This window comes from Monodelphis domestica, chromosome 2 (assembly GCF_027887165.1).
Source record: "Monodelphis domestica isolate mMonDom1 chromosome 2, mMonDom1.pri, whole genome shotgun sequence".
NCBI lineage: Eukaryota > Metazoa > Chordata > Mammalia > Didelphimorphia > Didelphidae > Monodelphis > Monodelphis domestica.
This window is the reverse complement of record NC_077228.1, coordinates 479,029,711-479,045,139: the sequence shown is the minus strand read 5'-3', so window position 1 is coordinate 479,045,139 and position 15,429 is coordinate 479,029,711.

Sequence of the window (15,429 nt, the reverse complement as noted above, 5' to 3'; positions counted from 1 at the left end):
AATGTTTGCTTGTTTTTTAATGCACAGAAAAAAAGTAGAAACAATAACAAATAGAGTGGTTTGTTATTACCTTGATAAATTGAACACATTTGTAGTACATGCTTTGGAACTACTCTTCTAATCCCCCACTGCCTTTGGCAAGTTCAATTCCTAGAGCAAAGCTAGCACCTCTCCCTTCAGTGTTCTAGGTGTAATGCTATAGCTCACAAATCCCCAATAATGTCAATGCCCCTATGATTATCAATTAACATAAATTAATCAGTCACACTGAACTAACTTTTAGGAAGAGATACTTACTGAGGTAAAAAGAGAGGGAGGGGTAGTTAGACAGATAGATGGATAAACATACAGACAGAGAGACAGACAGATAGATAGATAGATAGATAGATAGATAGATAGATAGATAGATAGATAGATAGATGGGTAGGTAGACAGACAGGCAGACAGACATAGACAGAAACAGACAGATGGATGGATAGACAGACAGATAGACAGACAGACAGATAGATAGATAGATAGATAGATAGATAGATAGATAGATAGATAGATAGATAGATAGGTAGGTAGGTAGACAGACAGGCAGGCAGGGCAGACAGACATAAACAGATAGACAGATGGACGGACAGATGGATGGATAGACAGACAAACAGACAGACAGATAGGTAGGTAGATAGATAGATCAGACAGATAGATAGATTGTGAATATATAAATATATATTTCTTTAAAAGGCAAAATGAAAGCAACAGAACAGAAAGTAACAGTATCTTTCTTGATATATTGAAATTTTATTAATGATTATTAAAAACACAATAAAATTTTTTAAATGGAAAAGGAGGAACCTAAAAGTAAATCCACCTGTGGCAGTGTCCATTTTTTATTAGAATTCCTACAAAAACCGAGGAGACCTAGCATGTGCCATTAGCAAGAGCTTTGGGTCCTGTTGAAGTAGAATTGGGCAATAGGCCCATGATTTCAGAGGGTCTTATATATGAGTTGTTAGAATGAAATGCTGACCTCAGAAAGCCCCATTTACTCCCCATTTCTTGTCCTGGAACAAAGGGGCAGCTTGTCCCTTCCTCTTTCCTTCCCTCCCTCCCTGCTCCCCTAGTGAGGGCAACTGTCTAAGCAGTAAACACACACACACACACACACACACACACACACACACACACACACACACACACAAACACACATTTCCCATCTGGCTCAATTCTTCCTTTCACTTAACACTAGACATTGTGCACTCTGTGACCCTGTTCTACTGGAAACTACCCGATTTGCGCAACCTTGATAAATAAGGTACCAGAGTTTCCATTCTTCCCCTAGGTCACAAATTTTTGTGTTTCAATCTAATACACACCACTAACTTTCATCACCTGAAAATTGGGATGAAACCCTATAACTGGACCTATGTTTCCCATACAGGGTAAGGGCTGACCACATGTGCCATCAAAAAATTACTCTGTTCCTTCTACCTGACTGTCACTTACAAGCTTAGGGCATAAATCATACCTCTATCTCCTCTATCTCTCATCTTCCCATTTTATTAATAAAATGCTTAAAACTCTGGCCAAGTTCCCCATTTTGATTGTAATACCTCTAAAGGCAATATCAGTACCTAGGTTCCTTTCAGGTCTAGTGATCCATGATTCTATTCATTCTATTCAACAAACATTTGAGGAGGTAGCTGGGTAAATGGAGTGTCAGGTCTAGAGATGGGAGGTCCTAGGTTTAAATCTGGCCTCAGCCACTTTCTGGCTGTGTGATCCTGGGCAAGTCACTTAACCCCCATTGCTTAGCCCATAAAATTCTTCTGCCTTGGAACCAATACACAGTATTGATTCTAAGACAAAAGGTAAGAGTTTTTTTAAAAGAAACATTTGAAATATCACTTATTGAATTCATAGTACTGTGTTATGAATTAGAGAAAATACAAATTAATGATGAGTCTATTAAGAAGAATGATACATAAACACAGATAACTACTAAACTATCCTAATAGCCAATACTGTGCATAAAAGAGGTCTTAACCTTTTTTTTTTTAGCTTGGAATCCCTTTTCAGAATAATGACTTAAATGCATAAAATAAAATATACAGGATTACAAAGGAAAGCAGTTATATTGGAAATCAGCTATAATTTTTTTAATTCACAGACTCCAAGTTAAGAACCCTCAACTAAATTAAGGTCAAGTAGTGGGGGGAAAGTCATTATTGATTTATTTCATTGATGGAGTATGTATTAAAGAACAGATTTTGTAGAAAAGATGACTTGGGGCAGGTAGATAGCTCTGTGAATGGAGAGCCAAGTCTAGAGACAGGAGATAACAGAAGAGCATGGACCTGGCCTCAGACACTTCCCAGCTGTATCACCTCAAGCAAGTCACTTAACCCCCATTGCCTAGCTTTTGCCACTCTTCTGCCTTGGAACCAATACACAGTTTTTTTAAAAAGTGAAAAGATGATTTTTGAGTTTAGCTTTTCATCACCTCTGGCCTGGGCTACTGTAACATTCTTCTGAATGATCCCTTGCCTCAAACCTCTCCCACACTTCAATCCATCCTTTATACAATTGCCAAAATCATCTTCTTAAAGAGTAGTTCTAACTAGTCCACTCTTCCTTCCCACTCAACAAATCTCATTGACTCTCGGTGATCTCCAAGGTTAAATAGAAACTTCTCTGTTTGACACTTAAAGCTTTTCCCCAACCTGACCCTATCCTACCTTTCTAGACTTCTATATTACTTCCCTCTGTGTCCTCTATGATATAGTCATACTGGTTTTTTGTTTTTTTGTTGGGTTTTTTTTTTGCTATTTCTCACACAGTACTCTCCATTTCCCTTCTCCCTGCCTTTAGACAAGCCTCTTATCCTCAAATTATTGTAATTTCAAAGTTGGTATGTTTACAAGACCCATTAGAGAAACTAGTATTCCTCGGCTCTCAGGGGAAAATGTATAATTGAAAATCTGTTACCCTAAAAAAAGAACTACTTTCCCAGGAGCCCACTGACTTCCTGTCATCACATACTTCCTGTAGATAGGGGATATTAGGTGGGGACATGGAAGGTCCCACCTCTTTACTTCCTGTCCTGAGCTTGGTAGTGGTAAGGCAGGTGTTTGAACTGACTGATCAGCCATGGGCACGTGGTCTTTATTTTGTATCTTCTTTATTCCTTGATTTCTAATCATTAATAAATCTCTTAAAATATAATGTTTTATTAGAGATTTAATTTTTACACATGGCATGCCTAGAATCCTGTTCCTACTCATTTTCAACTCCTAATTTCCATAAAAACTCAGTTCAAGAGTCAGCTTCTATCTGAAGTATTTTATGGTTCCCTTTTCTACTAGTACCTTCTCCCCTATATGCCTGATGTGTATATGTATATATATTCTGAATAGACCTATGAAATCGGGGAGTATCATCAGTGAAACCCTTCTTATTAAATGGACTTGACACATCCATTAGACTCAGTTCAAGAGTCACCTTCCGCCTGAGGTAGTATGTGGTCCCCCTAGCTGCTAGTACTTCCTCCCCTAACATTATCTTGTATCTACTTTATATATGTGATAACTGGACATTTCCTAGCTGTGTGACCCTGGCCAAGTCACTTAACCCCCATTGCTTAGCCTTTGCCACTCTTCTGCCTTGGAACCAATATTTAGTATTAATTATAAGACAGAAGTTAAGGTTTAGGGGAAAAAAGGTATATAATGGGAATTATAAGTCATTGACTAATGTTAATTATTTGTCACTGCATACTTAGGAGTCTTTCATCTTTTAATCATTTGTTATGGAAGAAATAAATAGCCATCCTCTACCCAATGTACTTTGTACACTGAGTACCTCTCTAGGAGGAGCCCTGTTCATCTTTTTCTGGGACAGGCCTAAAATATAAATGAACACTGAGCTTTAAGACATTTTCCCCTGAGCTATAAGTAAGGGGGAAAGACTTACCATTTTATGTTTAAAGAAATTCCAGTTCCCCAGCCCTGACTCTAGTCTGCTTGAGTCCAGAGTTGGGATTCCTTAGTGGCAGAGGGATCCACAGGTCCCCTGAGTCCAATATATATTGTCTTTATCCTTAGAAAGTAAGAGGAGGGACTGTTTTTGTTTTTTACTTTGTATCTTTAGCACCTTAGAGAGCATCTGGCACATATTAGGGGCTTCATGAATGCTTCTTGATGGATTGAATTCACTAGACTAGTGGGAGAGAAAAGGAAGAAAGTTTCCTTTTATAGAGAGTAGCACAAATAAGAAAAGATAAAAACTTCCAAAAGATTAGGAACAGTTTATACCAACTGCAAGAAGAAATGGAAACCAAGATTTAGAATTGAAAGGGAGCTCAGAGACCCCATTAGTCCAAACCCCTCCTCATTTAGCAACCCCTTGAAACTTCAGTTTCAAATGAAGTTAAATGACTTACCCAAGGTCACACAGGTTGTCAGCATCAGAAGTGGGATTTGAACCCATGGCCTCTGATTCAAAAGCCAGGACTCTTTCATTTGTATCATGCTGTAGTTCCTACACCCCTGAATCTTTATACATCCATATTAGCCAAATGTATTTCCTTTCCCATTCATTTCCTTGAAGTGTACTCAGCAAATATGAGTAGACAAAAAGTTACTGATGACAGGAGGGGAAAACCAAATGGATGTCAACTGTGACTGGCAAGAGTCCAAGAGTTATCTTGAGCTACAATGGTGGCATATTTTCAGTAGTTGGTATTAAAGGGAGGATGGACCTCTATAGACATTATTTATTATCCATACCAGCTAAAATACCTTCACTAGTGAATACTTGATCTTCCTGCCAAATAGAGAGATGGGGCAGCCAAAGACAACATCAGTTTAGAACATAAACTCTTTTGCAAAACATTGAAAGAGCATGGGGAATATTATAAACAAAATATTCCTTCACAAAGCAACAATGAGCAGTGGACAGGAAAAAGAGCCTTCAAAAACGTTGACCTAAGACCTCCCAAAACCAAATCATTCCAAGAACTTTTAAAGATAAACCCTAAAGGAGACAATAAATAAACAAAAAAATGGTGCAGATTTGCCAATGTTTCTAGACTAATCTGTTTTTATTATCAATGATGGTAGAACCATTGCCCTTGTACTCATCATCTCAGCCCCTGATGGTATGTATAAAAAAGTATAAATGACAAGCTAGACAGTGAAATGGGAAAGAATAGTTAGGTCATAACATGCACACACAGAAGAAATCTGTCCTGAGGTAGCATCATTTTAAAAGCATAGAGGAATTGGTTTTCAAGATATCCAAAAGAGAGGAAGATAACAAACATTTGGCAGGGAGGGAATATTGACAATGTTATCAACCAAAAAGATAATTGAGAGGCTATCAATAACTTCATTTTCAAAGAGGACCAATGACATGACAGGATGATGTCTTAGCTAGTACCAGAATTTGATTTAAGTGAGGCAAAGTTGCACAAGTTCATCAGCCTCTCTCTCTTCCAGAGTTAGCCTATCCGGGAGCAAGATAAGTCGCGATGACTAGCAATGGTCCAGAATGTAGTGAATGACCTTGGCTTCTTCAGTGTATGGCCAAGCTCTGAGCTCTCCACAGTACCTGCTTCACATACCTTCGTGGCTATTGGAACAAATTGTTCTCATCCACCCATGCTACCTGGGAAAGTCTTTGTGTGCTTGGGGTAGACATCCCCTAACTCACCAATGGGTTTGAGGTTCAGTGGTTACCTTCAGCCTGGTTTAACCCATCTGCTAAACTGGGTGTGACTGTTGCACGTGCTACAGCTTCCAGGAGAACCAGGTAAGAGTTGAGTGAAAGGTGGATACCAAAGTGGATGCACAGTCCTGAAAAAGGCTCAGCAAGCCCTCACACCAGAGGGGTTAGCCCTCCCTGAATACCTCAGATGTGCCAGTATCAGTAACTGCCAATACAAATGCCTATCTTCTTTCTCCAAAGGCACTTAGGTGGTACAGTGGGTAGAATGTTACTGTGCCTAGAGGCAGGAAGATCTGAGTTCAGGCACTTACTATATGTGTGGCTTTGGGCAATCCACTTAACCTCTGTTTACCTCAATTTCCTAAACTGTAAAATGGGAATAATGATAGAACCTAGCTTTCTCAGAGCTATTATAAGGGTCAAATCACTTAGCATAAAGCCTGGCACAATGTTGTTATTATTCAGTCATAACAGACTCTTCATGACCTCATTTGGAGTTTTCTTGTCAAAGACACTGGAATAGTTTGCCATGTCTTCTCCAGTTCATTTCACAGATGAGGAAACTGAGGCAAACAGAGTTAAATGACTTGCCCAGAGTCACACAGCTAAATGTCTAAAGCTATATTTGAACTCAGGAAGATGAGTCTTCCTGACTCAAGGCTCAGAACTCTATCCACTGAACCACTTAGGTTGGCATATGGTTGATTCTTAATAAATGCTTGTTCCTTTCTGTGTTCTTCCTGGGTCTAGCTTCCTCATCCATAAAAGGATTCTACTTAGTAGATCTCAATGCTGCCTTCCAGTTCTGGAACCTATGTGATGGTCATCATTGGGGTGGGGTGGATAGGGTTTTGTCCCAAAGCACCACTACACATTTAAAGGGTGGTGAAAATACTCATAGCAGTCTTCCTGTAGATAGAAACTTCCAAACTTAGCACCCTTCCTCTCCCAACTCTAGCCATAACTCTACCTCTAGGTCAATTCTGAAGAAGAAGAAGAAGAAGAAGAAGAAGAAGAAGAAGAAGAAGAAGAAGAAGAAGAAGAAGAAGAAGAAGAAGAAGAAGAAGAAGAAGAAGAAGAAGAAGAAGAAGAAGAAGAAGAAGAAGAAGAAGAAGAAGAAGAAGAAGAAGAAGAAGAAGAAGAAGAAGAAGAAGAAGAAGAAGAAGAAGAAGAAGAAGAAGAAGAAGAAGAAAGAAGAAGAAAGAAAGAAGAAGAAGAAGAAGAAAGAAGAAGAAGAAGAAGAAAGAAGAAGAAAGAAAGAAGAAGAAGAAGAAGAAGAAAGAAGAAGAAGAAGAAGAAGAAGAAGAAGAAGAAGAAGAAGAAGAAGAAGAAGAAGAAGAAGAAGAAGAAGAAGAAAGATGGAGGAGGAGGAGGAGAAGACAGAGGAGGAGGAGGAGAAGAAGACAGAGGAGGAGGAGGAGAAGGAGGAGGAGGAGGAGGAGGAGGAGGAGAAGGAGGAGGAGGAGGAGGAGGAGGAGGAGAAGGAGGAGGAGGAGAAGAAGACAGAGGAGGAGGAGGAGAAGGAGGAGGAGGAGGAGGAGGAGGAGGAGGAGGAGGAGAAGGAGGAGGAGGAGGAGGAGAAGACAGAGGAGAAGGAGGAGAAGGAGGAGGAGGAGGAGGAGGAGGAGGAGGAGGAGAAGGAGGAGGAGGAGGAGGAGAAGACAGAGGAGGAGGAGGAGGAGGAGAAGACAGAGGAGGAGGAGGAGAAGGAGGAGGAGGAGGAGGAGAAGGAGAAGAAGGAGGAGGAGGAGGAGGAAGAGAAGGAAGAGGAGGAGGGAGAGGAGGAAGAGGAGGAGGGAGAGAGGTCAAGGAATTACTACTTGCCTGAATAGTGTCAACCTGGCAAAGACTGTGGGATCTCATGTTGCAGCAGGAGAAATTTTGACACTCCTGCCACCTCCTTGGTGTCTGTCCATTTGAATGACTCCAGCACCTATCTCTCCACTTTTGTGCTAATTCTGGGTGAAACTCTGCCCAATTTAGAGGTGGCAAAGGACCAGACAGTGAGAAGGCAGAGAGCTATTAGATACAGAAGCTTATCTTTGCCAACATAGCCCCCTCATCCCCAATAACCTCTACAATCCAAAAATGTACATTACTATCTGGCTCCCTCTCTGAAGAAATAAAAAAGAACTACTATACACCAGGGCCATCTCATCCCTTATGTGTGTTAGGGTGGCAGAGGAAGACATCCATTTGGCCCAATGCCATAAGCATTTCCCTGCTTCTCATTTTTTATGCTGTTTCAAGAGCCAATTTATCAGACATATTTCTGCCTATGAGCCACACTGGGAAAACCAAATGGATTAAGATACTCTAGATAGCGGGAGCAGCAAGGTGGCTCTGTGGATAGAGCACCAGGGCTACAGATGGGAGGTTCTGGATTCAAATTCAGATCCAAACACTTCCTGCCTGTACAGCCCTGGGCAAGTCAATCCTTACCATTCTTCTGCCTTGGAACAAATACTTATCAATATTAATGCTTAGTGTTGATTCTAATGTAAGATTTATTAAACAAAAAGAAAAGGAATGTAGGGAAAGTAAGAGAATGGAATAAGCATTTATTTGGCACCTACCATGTGCCAGGTACTCTGTGCTAAGTACTATAGAAATTTTATCTCATTGGATCCTCAAAACAGTCCTGGGAAGTAGGTGCTATTATTATCCTCATTTTACAGCTGAGAAAACTGAGGCAACATAGGTTAAGGGACTTGTCCAGGATCACACAGCTAGTAAGTTCCTGAGGAAGGATTTTAATTCAGAATTTTTTAACTCTAGGACCAGAATTCCAACTATTTACCTAGATGCCTCAGGGGTAATAAATATTGCATAGCTATCCATGGAATGCTTAATGTCCCACATGGGATCCTCCAGCATGTTGACTTGGTAGTACATAGAGGATTTATGAAATTAAAGAAACAAGAATCCTACACAATAGAGAGAGGATGGATGGTGTTTTGCACCCCTGGAAAGGCTACGTATCAGTCATATCTCAGCTCAGCTGATGTGTCTAGCATTGCCCATTTTTCCTAGCCTGCCTGATAGGTTCTATCAAGAGATCCAATAATATTCTTCTTGTTTGAATCTTGTTTTGTCTAAAAAAACCAGATGCTTCCAATTGAACCTACTACTGTCCTGGAATTCCCCAGAGCCTAGGAGAACCCTGAGAAGCCTTCCCCATGCTTGGGGTTAACAGCCTGCGTCATCCTTGCACCCTTCTTTCTTATCCTGTCTGCCCAGGCCCCTAGATTGCCACATGGTGGCTTCCCACTCATCTCCTGGATGTCGTCCATCCTTGTCCCGGAGTTGTTGGGGTTTAGCGCCTTTACCACCAAGGGCAGCAGAAAAGGAGCCTGTCAGCAAAATCCACACCCCACCAGCTAAGTCTGACACACATTGGGGTGGTGAGGGGAAAGAGAGAGGGGAAGAGCTGACCATTACACTCATTGGGAACCTCGAGGAGACTTGAGGGCAGCATCCTTGGGAATCCCGCCTCTGGTGAGCCCTAGAAGAAATTGGAGGCATGGAAAGGAAGGAAGAGGAGAGGAATCAAATAGCAAATCCAACCATTTCCTTCCTGGTTGGGTCCCCATCCTGCTTTCCAGCCCTCACTCTTAGTCCTGGTTTGCAGCAGAGGTTAGGGCAAATCTCCCATCTTCCACCATTTCCCTGTGTGGCTTCTATTCAGATGCAGTGGTGTCGAGGTAGAGGTTGTTCCTGTGAATCATCTGTTCTGGTCCAAATGGATCTTGTTCAAGCCCCTGTCTCCTGTGTGTTCATAAGCTCCAGGCACAGTGTCCTCCTTCCAAAGAAACACCCACCTCTCCTATTTGGCTCCCCAGCCCATCTGCTGGCTGAAAACAGACTCTGAGTCCTCAAGCCACAGAATTCCATGAAAGCTCAAAAAAGCCCCTGAGGGAGTTCAGAAATAACGATAATTAAGCAGAAAGGAGGAGAAAAATGCTGTGGAGAGCAGAGGGAGAAGGGAGGGAAAGCTGGAGAGAGGTTTAAAGAAAGGATTTCAAATTCCTGCCTGCCTGCCCACTGCCTGATTTCTTTGGGGTCTTACTCACCCTGGCCAGTCAAAAGCCTCCATCAAGAGCCTGGCACATTTGAGAGCTGAGGGTGGGAGCCCAGTAGGGCCTTGAGCAAAGGTTCCTATCCTAGGGTCTATGAATTTTTTAAAAAATATTTCATAACTACATTTCAGTATAATACTTTTCCTTTTTAATCCTATGTATTTTGTTTTATGCAAGTAATAATATTCTCAGGAGAGGTCCATAGGCTTTTCTAGAATGCCAAAGGAGTTCATGACAAAATAAAAGATTAAGAAACCCTAAACAATGCCCCAAACAGTCCATGGATATTCCCAAACTCTGGCCATCCAGGTCCTGTCTGCTCTTAGCATCAAACTATTAAAGCAGTCCCACTCCTTCCCTTCTTTTTTTTTTTTAAACTCTTACCTTCCGTCTTAGAATCAATGCTGTGTGTTGGTTTCAAAGCAGGAGAGTGGTAAGGGCTAGGCATTGAGGGTTAAGTGACTTGTCCAGGGTCATATAGCTAGGAAGTGTCTGAGACCAGTCCCCCTTCCCTCCTAATGGACCTAGACTGGGGCAAAGTTCAGCATATGGCAGAGATATGGCCAGATGCCAAGGAAAGGGATAGAAAAATGGGAGGGGGCCGGTGTAGAAAGGGGAGAGGAGAGAAGACAAGTTTAGGGGACAGAAGCCTGAACAGAAGAACCCAAGCTGGTTTCTGGTCAGGATGCTAGTCCTAAAGATTCCTCCTCCAGGGATGTCCATCAGTTAAAGGATGGCTGAACAAATTTGTGGTATATATTGGTAATGGAATGCTATTGTGCTTTAGGAAATGATGAACAGGATGATTTCAGAAAGAGCTGGAAAGATTTACATGGACTGATGCAGAGTGAAATAAGCAGAACCAGGAAAACACTGTACACAGTAATAGCAAAATTGTTCAGTGATAAATGTGATAGACTTTACTCATATCAGCAATATGATGATCTAGGACAATTCTGAAGGACTTATGACAAAGCATACTCTCCATCTCCAGAGAAAGACTTGTTGGAGTCAGAATGCAGATGAATTTCTGCAATATTTCTCACCTTAGTTTATTTATGGTTTTATTTAGTTTTATATAAGCATTTTCTTACAACAATGACCAATATAGAAGTATGTTTTGCATGGTAATACATCCATGATCCATATTAAATTGCTCACTGTCTCTGAGAGGGGGGAGAGAAGGGAGGAGGGAGACAATTTGGATTTTTTAATTTCCAAAAACAAACTGGGAAATTGTTATTACCTGTACGGGAAAATAAAATGTTTTGGATAAACATTGTTTTTAAAGAATAGATTCCTCCTCTGAGCTCAAACTGTCCTGTCCTGGTCATGCAGGATACCTCCTAGAGGTCTCAGCAGTAGCTGCTATCCCTGGAAGATTTCTTCTCATCCCTGACCCATTTCTCTATCGTCCAGGTGGTTTGTCTGAAGCACACTTACTAGATGCATGGGGGAGTTGATTCTTCATTCTAGGTGAAACCGGGACCCTTCCCTTTTGGTTTAGGGTTCTTAATCTTTTTTTTTTTGTATTGGAGTCCTTCTTTTGATAGTCTTATGAAGCCTGTGGACCCTTTCTCAGAATAACAGTTTATTGTCTACATTCATAAAAGAAGGAAATGCTAAATCTCAATTAAGAATTAGTGAAAATAAAGATATCTTTTTTCCCATCCAAGTTCATGGGCCCCCTGAAACCTAGGGTTAACCTCAGGTTAAAGATTCTGTTTTAGGGGAAGCCCAGATTTTTTTCTCTTTTTTTCCAAGATGGTAACTAGTTCAAGTCTCTGCTCATAACCAAAAGTAGTGATAGACTAAGTCACCCAATCCAACCCAATATTTATTAAATACCTACTATGTGCCAAGCATAGTGCTAAATGCTAAAGATACAATTTTTTTTTAAATAGTGTCTTACCTCAAGTCACATTGAATCTGTCCTGTCCATCTTGACTTCCCATTTGACTTTCTGTGGCCTGGGCCATTCTCTGGTAAGCATTTCAACCAGAGACAGACAATCTATGCTTAATGGGATGGAAAATGTCCAAGATGCCAATCCACTAGCAAGAGATCCCAGAAGGGCAGAATTTGGGGGACGGGCTTCCAGGTTGAACTGACAAAATCTGGTAACTTTATAAGGCAAGAAAGTACAGTGGAAAGAGCATTGATTATGGAGGCAGCTTTGTGGCTTAGTGGATTGAGAACTAGACCTGGAGACAAGAGGTCCCAGGTTCAAATTTGGCCTTGGGCACTTCCTAGCTATATGACCCAATACAAGTCACTTAACCCCCATTGTCTAGCTCTTACCACTCTTCTGTCTTAGAATGATTCTAAGACAGAAGGCAAGACATAGAGAGAGACAGCCCACGATCCTGGGCCCTAGAACCCCAATAAAAGCTTCCAACATAGGTTCCACCACCATCATTCAAGGAATGCACACCAGTAGAAATTAAACCTGGAAAATTCCCTCTGCAGACCCTGGAGCCCCTACCTCCTCAGCCACAATCTTCCAAGACCAGAGAGGAGAAAGTTCTCACTGTCAAAATTCTCATTTCTTTCAAATGATTTAACTTCAAAACTTAGTCTGAGGGACAGCTATGTAACATAGGGGCATAGATTACAGGTTGGGAGAAAGGGTTCAAATATAGCCTGGGATACTTCCCATCTACATGGCCCTGGGCAAGTCACTTAACTCTGATTGTCTAGTCCTTGCTGTTTTATTTTAGGATTGATTTTAAGATCCTTATCAGAAGATAAGGATCAAAAAGTAAATAAAAGAAAAAAGAAATCAATGTGGCCTTATCAGTGGTAGTGACTATATCATGTGCTTTCCTGAGGTATCCTAATAGTCACAGGACCTCTCCATCCCACTTGGCAGCTGAAACTTCTCATGTACCTTGTCTCTCATTAAGATGTTGGTTCCCTGAGGGTGGGGAATATCTTGCCTTTCACTTTATAATCTCAGATCTTGGCACAGTGCTTTGCACTTAATAAATGTGCATTCATTCATAAAACAGGGGTAAGCAGTCTGTAACAATATTACAAGTGCAGAATTACCCTCAAGGAGTAGCATACAGGATGGTTTCCAAGAGATGAATAGCCTTAGGAGGGGTGGGTTGGAGTAGGGAAGGGGCTGGTGCAAATAGGGAAAAGGGCATGAAAATGACAATGATACAAATAAGCAAATACAAAATAGTGTCTTATGAACAAAATTCATATAAGGAGATGAGAAGAGAAAGGAGAGATGAATACCAATACCTAGAGAGATTTGGAAGGGCTTCATTAAAGTGGTGGCACTTGGAGATGTTGAAAGGTCTCAGAACTACAAGAGTTGTACAGGATGACCTGCATCGTCAGAGAGAGCAACCACTTCAGCAAGATCACATATCTATGGTGAAGAAGTATCAAAGTGTAGACATGCCTAGAAAGCCCCAGCCACTAGTGTTCAAAGAAGATGCATTTCAGTAATGATTTACAGAGGGAAAATGGAAGAAAATAACTTATCAAGGAGAAATAGGACTGAAAAAGGAATTGGGCCAGTCATGTGGTAATGAATAAATTTGGAGAGGGCATATGATACTCTGTTAGCCATAAAATATAAAAAGAGGCAGAAAAAGATCCCCAGAGCTTCTAGAGAGGAATTATGGAATGGCACAGTGAAAAACCAGAAGGGAGGGGAAGGTGTGTTGAAGTGGAACAGAAAGGTATGGAAGTGGTACAATCTATAATATATGTCTTCATATCACATAACCCCAGCGCCCTCCACCATCTTGTTTGCCCTCCTCTAGACCCTTTCCAGCTTATCAGTCCACATGATGGCCACAATTGAACCCAATACTCAGATAATATGTAGTGAGGGTTGTTGTTCATCCTTCATTTTTTAAGTGGACCAGTGATATCACAGGATGATGTCTTGATTTCAACATGAATTACATTTACATGAAGCAGAGTTGCACAGAGTCATCAGCCTTTCTTTCCCATCTAGATTCATCCAAGTCCAGTGTCAAGACAAAAGTCAGAATGACTGATGATGACCCAGGATGGCTTCTTCTATGTCTGACTAAGCTCTAATCCCTCCACAATGCGTGCTTTGGCTGCTGTCATGACTGTTGGAACAAATGGTTCTCATCTGCCCTTTCCACTAGGGGAAGTCTTCACATGCTTGGGATAATGACAGTAAAATACAGTGGGACTATCACCTCCCTTTTCTCAGAAGCGATGTCTCTCTGAAAATAACCCAAGTCTACAGCCCCGCTTTTTTAAACCCTTATCTTCCATCTTGGAATCAGCACTATGTATCAGTTCCAAAGCAGAAGAGTGGTAAGGGCTAGGTAGTAGTTGAGCGACTTGTCCAGAGTCACACAGCTAGGAAAGCCACTTTTGAATCCAGAACCTCCCATCTCTAGGCTTGGCTTTCAATCCACTGAGCCACCTAGCTGCACCCATACATTAGCATCTTTTTCATGGGCCATATTATTCAATTGACTCATGTTGATTTAAATCTCTAATCAGTAAAATCTCCCAGATATTTTGCAGAACAACTGCCACCCAACCACACCTCCCACATCTTGTAGTGGTGAGGTTGACTTCTACTCAAGTGCAGATCTTGTGTTTGTCTTTACTGAATTTGTTCTCTTAGATTCAGCCCAGTACTCAATCTTGTCAAAATCCTTTTGGATCCTGGCTCTGTTATCCAGTTAGCTCTCCGCTCAGTAGAGTCACCTGCAAGTTTGAGGAGCATAATATTTATTCTTTAATCCAAGTCATTGATAAAAATGTTAGACAGCACAGTCTCATACACAGACCCCTGGACAATGTCCAGGGATGCTCAGAATCAGTTCAAATCAGCTTATGAGAGCCAATTGTTATATGTTCAGTGTGAGCTTTTATCCCCCAGAGATCAATCAGCAAAGTAATACATTGGAATTTGACTCGGTGTTTATTGATTGTCTAAATTTAATAAAGTGACAGAGAAAATGTTAATAATGCAAACTAAACTTAAAAGAGTGTTGTATGAATGCTTTTTTTTTTTCAAAGAGCCAGATATCAAGCACACCCCTGGCTATTCCACTGGGGCCCTCCTACCATAATGACATTGAACCATTGGTAATTACTCTTTAAGGTTGGCCTTCCAACCAGTTCTGAATCTATTTAATTAAATTTTCATTTTGTCCAATTTTTACCATCTTCTTCATAAGAATAATAAGAAACTTCATCCAAAGGTTTGCTAAAGGAGGAACTAGGTAGCTCAATGGATAGAGAGTCAAGCCTGGAGACAGGGAGGGGAGTTGAGGGGGGCCTGGGTTCAAATCTGACCTCATATATATCCTAGCTATATGACCCTGAGCAAGTCACTTAACCCCAGTTGCTAATCTGTACCACTCTTCTGCCTTGGAATCAATACTTAGTATTAATTCTAAGACAGGAAGTTAGGGTTTAAAAAATAAAAAACGTTTCTAAATTCTAGGTAACACTATCTAGAACATTCCTCTCATCTACATGAGTTTGTCAAAAAGGAAGTAAAATTAGAATCTGTTCTTGATGAAACCATGCTGACTCTTGAATATCATTGCTTCCTTTTCAAGATGTTTCAAGAACCATCTCTCCAATGACATGTTCTAAGATTTTCCCAGGAATCATTCAA